This window comes from Bison bison, unplaced genomic scaffold (genome assembly GCF_000754665.1).
Source record: "Bison bison bison isolate TAMUID 2011002044 unplaced genomic scaffold, Bison_UMD1.0 scf7180017864270, whole genome shotgun sequence".
Lineage (NCBI taxonomy): Eukaryota > Metazoa > Chordata > Mammalia > Artiodactyla > Bovidae > Bison > Bison bison.
The window spans coordinates 2,897,364-2,905,531 of NW_011494842.1; the positions used below are offsets into that span (position 1 = coordinate 2,897,364).

The following is an 8,168-nucleotide window of genomic DNA, read 5'->3' on the forward strand; positions in this document are numbered from 1 at the left end:
CGCGGCCGGGGGCGTCCCCACCTCTCCCGCCGCGGCGCCTCCCCGCCCGGGGCCCTCCTGCAGCGGTTCTGCGGTGTGAAGGCCTCTCCCCTGAAAAGGGTTCCCACCCTCTCCCGGGTGAATTTGCGGACCCGCCCCTCGGGGAGGCCCTTTGAATTCCCTACCTTGGCCACGTGCAGGTGGTCTGAAGGAAAGTGTTCCTTCTCTGCATTTCCCCGGGAAAGGATCCTTCCTGTGAAATGCAGCACTTGCCTGAGGACAGCGTCTCTCTTTGCAATTCTCTTCTTATTATTGTGTGACAAAGGCGACGAATTTGTCGGAATGTGAGGCAGAAAAACGGAAGGAAGCCAACACCGAAGGCTAGGAAAACAGGGTGGGGTGAAATCATCCCTTATCTGTAATGTATTTATGCTCCAACACCCTTGAACAAGATGGGGGAAGATGGTAAATAGCAGAAGGATTTCAGAGCAAAATGTATTCTCATGTGATGCCTGAAATCCCATTTGAAGGCAACTATGAGGGCAGGTGAAGAGTAGCCACAGGCCTGCAATTTAATGCAGTCTCAACCGGAAATGGCAAGTAAATGGAGAAAATCTATATACAGAAATTGATTTTGTCTTAAAAGAGCTTACAATTTGAAGATTCACAGAGAAATAGGTAGTTGTTAAGTGAATGTTAAAATGTGTGAAAAGGGAAGGAGTCTATGAGAGTTTAGCTATTAATTTTTCAAATTTTGCTGGATGCAAAATATTTATTCTTTATACATCTAAGTACAAAATAAAAACTTGTGTTAAATGTAACAATTTAGCGGGTAAGCATAATTTGAGTTTGTGTCTTTATTTCTTTATTTTTTTTCTTTAAAAAATATTGTGTTTTCTGCCATACATTGACATGAATCAGCCAATCAACTATTCTAATACTGATATTAGGCTCCGTTTTTCCTATTGTTTTACATTCAGTGTATCTTCAATGTATCACCATGTGAATTGTAACCTTAGTTCTACAGATTGGAGTTCAGCAATTGTGGATTCTTTCAAAGATTTGTCCTCATTACCTGAAAGATGGCGGAGGTCGTCTAACTCAAAGACTTTTACTGACAATGCAAGAGAAGGAAAATTAGTCTTTATGTTCCCATATGTTTGTATGTCTTCTATTCAATTTTTTGGTCTTCTCCTTTGATCTTTGTATTATAACTTTAAACCTTCATATTTACTCTGTTACAGAATCAGAAATCCTTACATTTCAGTGAAAAAGTGTGAGACTGTATATGACTTCTGTTGCTATGTTAATATTATTTTTCTCTTCTCCCACCCCATATTCTGATTTTGTGGGTTTGGGGACTGTGACAGAGGCTAGACTGCTAGGGTGCCTACTTTTCCCTGTTAGAATGTAAAAGCAGGGTAATTGAAAATGACTAGAATGACTGATCTAGGAATGTAGGAAATAGGGTTTTGGGATATTCACCAGCCTAATGAAGATGTTTTGTTTCCTTTTTGAGAAATTGCTATACCTTCTCTAAACATTGCCTTTTTATCCCTGGACTGATTTGCTTAAGAAACTCCTATTTTTTCCTCAGGCACAGCTTAAAGATCACTTCTTTTGATCAACTCTTTTCTCTTTCTAAGGTCAGTATCCTTTTTCTGTGCTCTAGTGGGACTTTATGCATAATTCTGTTGTGGTTCCACTGTTGTGGAATTGTAATGTAGGTCTTGTCCTGTTGATACCTGACACTTGACTCTGCAATTTACCTCCTTCCCTGGCTTCTCTGTTTAACATCCTTACTGCTTTTAGCCCTACTGCTCTGGGTTCCTCAGGCTGGAATCAGACTGGCTCAGTGGCCTCTGTCTGTCTGGTAAATATGTAGATTTCTCAGGACTTTGAACCTACACTCACAGTTTCTGACACTATTAGTATATCTGTATCTTCCAGACTTGTAGTCCCTTCTGTCTCTTAAACTCCAGTCCTGATGTCCATCTGCTCAGCTGACATCACTTGAGTATCTCCAAAGCAATTCAGACTCAACATTTGCAAAATCAGACTCACATTCTTCCTCTTCCAACTGCAGCCCTTCTCTACAAGTTCCTAACACAGGGAATACGGTCACAATTCATTCTGCCCTGGAAGCGCAAACCAAGAGTCCATTTCCTTCTTTCTGTCATATCCAGGGTGTCACTAAGTCCTGCAGTTTTACCTCTTGAATTTCCCTCAGATCCATCTGCTTTTCCAACTTACTGCTGGATTTTAAAGTGGCATTTTCTTTCCAGTGCCCTACTGGAGTCTTGTCATCCTTCAACCCCCTGTTTCGACAGCTAGTTGAGAGATGTTCTCTATTTCAAATGATCATGCTGTTCTCCTGTTTCACAACCTTCTGTGAATTCTCATTGCTTTTAAGAGTGAATAGCAAGCAAAACCTTTAATGTATTCTTGGAAGGCTCAGACGATATCTTCATTGCATCTGCGCAGCATTGTCTTAAGCCATGTCTTCTTATGCTTGCCACTGTGTCCTTCTTTGAGTTTTCCAATCATCTTTCCTCTGGAAACAGGGCCTTTATGTATTTACCTTTCTGATAGAAAGATTCTTTTCAACTAATTAACCTTGAGATCTTAACTCAGATTTTACTTTCTCAGATTCTCAAGCCAAGCATTTCCTGTTACCTTACGTTTCACAGTGCACTGTTTACTATATAGAAACGAATTACTATATTTATGTTACCATTTTATGTTTAATTCCTTACCTGACTGTAAGCATCACAAAAGTGAGGAAAATTTCCACCAGAAAATTCTCAACAATGAATAAAATGTCCAATTAGTTTTTGATGGCCAATTAATTTCTCCTGAATGAACAAAAGAATAGAGGTTTACCCTTCTAGGACATAAGCATCTCAAGTATACGGGGACCATGAACTCCTTCTTAGCACTTTTCAGGGTCCAAGACAATGACTGGCACATTGTAGTACAACACTAATCTTTTTTATGTTAATTCCAACGTGACGACAGTTAAGACAGATGTCAGTAAAGTTTGGTCTTAGTGCTGATAGGTGGATATTATTACTGTTCATGTTTTACCTTTTTAAAATTGAACTATAATTTATAATGTTTTACAAGTGTGCAGAAAAGTGATTCAGTTATACATACATATTCTTTTTTGTATTCTTTTCCATTATAGATTATTACAAGATATTTATTATAGCTTCCTATGCTATACAGTAGGACCTTGTTTATCTATTTTATATATAGTAGTGTGGAAATTCCCATGGATGGAGGAGCCTGGTGGGCTGCAGTCCATGGGGTCGCTGGGAGTTGGACACGACTGAGCGACTTCTCTTTCATTTTTCACTTTCATGCATTGGAGAAGGAAATGGCAACCCACTCCAGTGTTCTTGCCTGGAGAATCCCAGGGATGGGGGAGCCTGGTGGGCTGCCGTCTATGGGGTCGCACAGAGTCGGACATGACTGAAGCGACTTAGCAGCAGCAGCGGCAGCAGTGTGTATCTATTGACTCCAAGTTCCTAATATATGCCTCCCACCTTTTCCTTTGGTATTTGTAAAATTGTTTTCTATGTCTATGAGTCTGTTTCTGTTTTGTAAATAATTTCATTTATATCATTCTTTAAATTCAACATAGAAGTGATATATCATATGGTATTTGTCTCTCTGACTTATTAATTCTTCACTTAGTATGATTCTCTAGTTGCATCTGTGTTGCTGCAAATGACATTATCATTCATTTTTTGGCTGAGTAATAGTCCATCATACGTATGTATATATATGCGTGCCACTGGAGAAGGCGATGGCACCCCACTCCAGTGCTCTTGCCTGGAAAATCCCATGGATGGAGGAGCCTGGTGGGCTGCAGTCCATGGGGTCCCTAAGAGTCGGACACGACTGAGTGACTTCACTTTCACTCTTCGCTTTCATGCATTGGAGAAGGAAATGGCAACCCACTCCAGCGTTCTTGCCTGGAGAATCCCAGGGATGGGGGAGCCTGGTGGGCTGCCATCTATGGGGTCGCACAGAGTCGGACACGATTGAAGTGACTTAACAATATATGCATACCATATCTTCTCTGTCCATTCACATGTTGATGGACATTTAGGTTGTATATTATCTTTTCATCTGATCAAATTTAGTCATACTTTCATGGGGAAAGAGTTGAAAATTGATTCTGGAGGTTGTTAAATGAGCTTAACTATTTCTCCACTGCTAACTATGGTAGAGGGAATCATGGGTAGGGCCCCTAAGTTTTGAAATAATTTGGTTGCATCTGGGACAGACAGAGTGCTCTGTTTTGGAAGAATCTGTGCTAGTCAATAGAAGATTCAAAACCTAGACTCTTTTCTGCTACCAATAAATTATTAAGATAAAAGATTATATTTGTGTGTAAGTACAAATACACTTTTTTGGAACTTAGCAATTTATTACCAAATATAAAATGAGTCAATGTGCATTAAAGGCTTACGCTACAACAGCTCAACATAATAAAATTCTTTAGATCTCTCTCTCTCTCTCTTTGTTTCTCTTTTTTGGTAATGGCATTGGTTTCTCAGAAGAATTCCTTAATGGGTTTCTCAGAAGAATTCCAGGAGGTCAAAACTGATCCTTCTGTGGTTCAAGCTATCGCTTAGGGTCTATCTTATTTTTTATTATTCATCTCAGTTAAAATGGATATGATGAAGCTGGCTTAACTGGTGGTTTCAAGTTTTGATTAAAATGAAGTGTCCTTGTAAAATAGTCCTTGTTTGATTCAGTAACTAAATTTCTTTCTATATTAATAAAGAGACTTAAGCAATAACTAAATCTCTTTATATATTAATACCCTATCACAGCCATAAAATTTCCAATGGTCTAAATTCTATCATAAATAGCATTTTAAATATGTTTGTTTTGTTTTTTAAAGATACAATTGTAGATTACATGAGATTAAGTTTATAGTTATTTTACATTTTATCCTGATCCTTTTAAGTTGCATTTGCTGTGAGCAAAAATTAAGATTCTAAGTAAAGTATTTAGTGTTAGAGGATCTCTTGAGTTTAACCTGAATATATAATATTTTTGTTTAAATTTAGTGAAAAGATTAAAGTGACTATATACTTTATGGTTAACAGTGCTCAGCTGTTAATAAACACCTTAGGGTCAGTGGGGAGGAATTGTCAAAAAGAAAACAAACTACCAGCCTATCCCACTGCTTGTTTTCTGTTTGACTCAGGTGTTCTTTGGCCCTTTACATCACCCTTTTTACTTGTTTTATGACTTCTCTGAAATTACATAATTTTTAAAATTCATTTTTCCCCTGCATTAGCTTGGTGGTTATATACTGGGTTTTTTTTGGGGGGGAGGGGGTACCAGTTTATTTGCAGGAATGGTACTAAGAAAATAACTTAAGTAGATGTTTTAGTACAACTTACAGAAAAGGTGGAGCTAATCCAAACATGTGTGCACTGTCCTGGTGACCAGGGAGCCAGCCTAAGGCTTAGCTCTCGCTCTCGTTATCCTTACAGTGTTTCCCTGGGTGTGTTTATCAAGGGGTACTCTGCCCTGCCAGATTCGGGGGCCCCCATCTTGCACAGGTTGGTTCCATGCTCACCCAGTTCTTTGATGGATTTCACCTACTCTTTCAGGCAGTGAGTGTCAATGAAGTCACACAAATGGGGGTCATTTTTTGTCAGTGGCCGGTGTGTGCAGTTCCAGTCGTGGCAGATTGACTACTGGAATCAGTAGTGTAGCGCACATTCCATTGCGTTCAGCCCATTCTTGCCGTCATCAGGGTCCGGTTTCCTGGTGTCCCAAAGGACGGTTCGGCCACCTCCTTAGTTCTGCAGCTCATCCGTTTCTCAGCATGTTCCCTCTCCCCACGAGATTGGTGAAAGTTGGCAAAGCCTTTCAAAGCCACATAACCGCCGTCCACAGAGTAAGACACGGACAGGCAGACGTAGGAGGCCACGCGCTCCAGGTCACTCTGGCGGTCACGGCCGTCTCGAGTCCTGGTGGCCGTTCTGCGCACCTGCGAGGCGGCGCGGCCCTGGGCGGCCGGGAAAGGCCGTGTGGGCTGAGCCGCGCTGGAGGGGCTGGGGGACCCGGAGGGGCGGCGGACCCTGAGGGGCAGAGGGGCAGGGAGGTTGGCCAGGGCTGGTTCGAGGGGCGGGCCGGGCAGGATCACCAGGTGCAGTCCAAGCATCCTTGAAGCAGGAAACCACAGGGCACCTCCACGAAGATAGCCCATGGCATACTGTTTCTACAGTACTGTTCGTTGTTACCTAGAAGGTGTCAACATGCAAACTTGACTTATTAAAATATCATATAAATTAGTTCTATATTAAAAATATAACTCCTGTTAGTGCCTTCATATATTGTATGTATTCATCCTCTACATGCTATATTTGTAATATATACTTATACAGTCAATGTACATTTATATTTATGTGTGTATTTCCCATTTCCTTGTTCTTCATTACTTTCTAAAGATCCATCCCTTCATCTGGAATTATTCCCCTTCACCCTAAAGTGTTTGCTTTAATATTTTCTTTAATAAAAATCTGGTGGTGATACTTTTAGTTCTTATTTGCTTGAAATTACATTTATGTATGCATGCATACAAAATGCATAAATATAATGAATATTGACTTTAAATATATGTTCCATATAAAGACTTCGGATACATGACATAGCAACCATACAAAATGCAGATTTCTCAATAGATAAATGGAAACCAGGGACAAATAAGAGAGAAATCAGCTGTTGGCTTTATTTTTGGACCTTTGATGATAACCTATCTTCAGATCTCTTCTTGTTATCTTTGGTTTCCAACAGTATGACTATGATTTGTCTAGAAATAGTTTTCTTCATATCTGATAGTGGTTCATAGTGCTTCTTGGGTCTATGACTTGATGCTTGTTGGTTTCTATGTGTTTGGGGAAATTTTCAACCAGTTGCTTTCAAATATTACTTATTTCTTTTTTACCTCCAACTCCAACTTAGACCTACAGTTTGAAGAATCTTAGAACATTTTCTTGTGCCCCATTGGTTTCTTATACTCACTTTTGTATTTTTCATCTTTTCTTACCATTGTCGATTTGAATATTTTTCTCAAGTATATTCCATTTCACTAATTCCCAATTTAGCTTTGTCTAATTTGCTGCTAATTTAATTTGTATCTTTAATTTTTAGTTATATTTTTGAATTACTACATTTCTACCTTGTTTCTGAAACCAGTTTTTAGCTCTCTTTCCATCATATCAAGAATTCTTGAATGTTTATCAGTTATCTTAAGTTTCATCTCTGATCATTCCAATATTCAAATCTTAAGGGGGTCTCTTTCATTTATCTTCCCTCTTGGAAAGCCTACTAGCTTTTCAGTTTAAGTTAGACACCTGTTATGTAAATATTATAGATGAAATTTGAGGCTTTCAGTCATACTGTCCTTCTCCAGAAAAGATTAACTGTTCCTCCACCTCTTTTTTGCTCACCCTCTACAAACTGCCTTTGGAAACCACAAGCCTGTTTTTTCTCTCTCTCTCTTTATTTAAGATTCTACATGTAAGTGAAATAGTACAGTGTTTGTCTTTGTCTGACTTGTTTTGCTTAACATGATGTCGTTAGGCCCCATCTGGTAGCAAATGGCATGGTTTCCTTCTTTTTATGATTGAATAATGTGCCTTTGTGTAAATATATAGCACATTTTCTTTATCCATTCATCAGTGGACACTTGGGTTGTTTTCACCTCTTGGCTATTGTAAATAATGCTGCAGTGATCATGGGAGTGAAGATATCTATTTGAGATAGTGATTTCCTATCCTTGGGAGAAACACTTAGAAGTAGAATTGTTGAATCATATGATAGTTTTATTTCTCACCTTTTGAGGAACCTTCACACTCAGAAATGTTTTCTATAGTGGCTGCAATGCACAAGCTTTCCCTTTTCTCCACATCCTCACCAACAACACCAACACTTATTTCTTGTCATTTTGATAATAGTCATTCTGATGGGTGCCTGGAGAAATACCAATAACCTCAGATATGCAGATGACACCACCCTTCTGGCAGAAAGCAAAGAGGAACTAAAGATCCTCTTGATGAAGGTGAAAGGGGAGAGTAAAAAAGCTAGCTTAAAACTCAACATTCAGAAAACTAAGATTATGGCATCCGGTCCCATCACTTCATGGCAAATAGATG

General features: G+C 39.3%; 1 pseudogene; it reads right to left on the bottom strand.

Moving 5' to 3' along the window:
• The window catches only part of LOC104994987, a 6,671-nt pseudogene extending 451 nt beyond the window's left edge, over nucleotides 1-6,220 (bottom strand).
• Nucleotides 6,221-8,168: the final 1,948 nt, after the last annotated feature.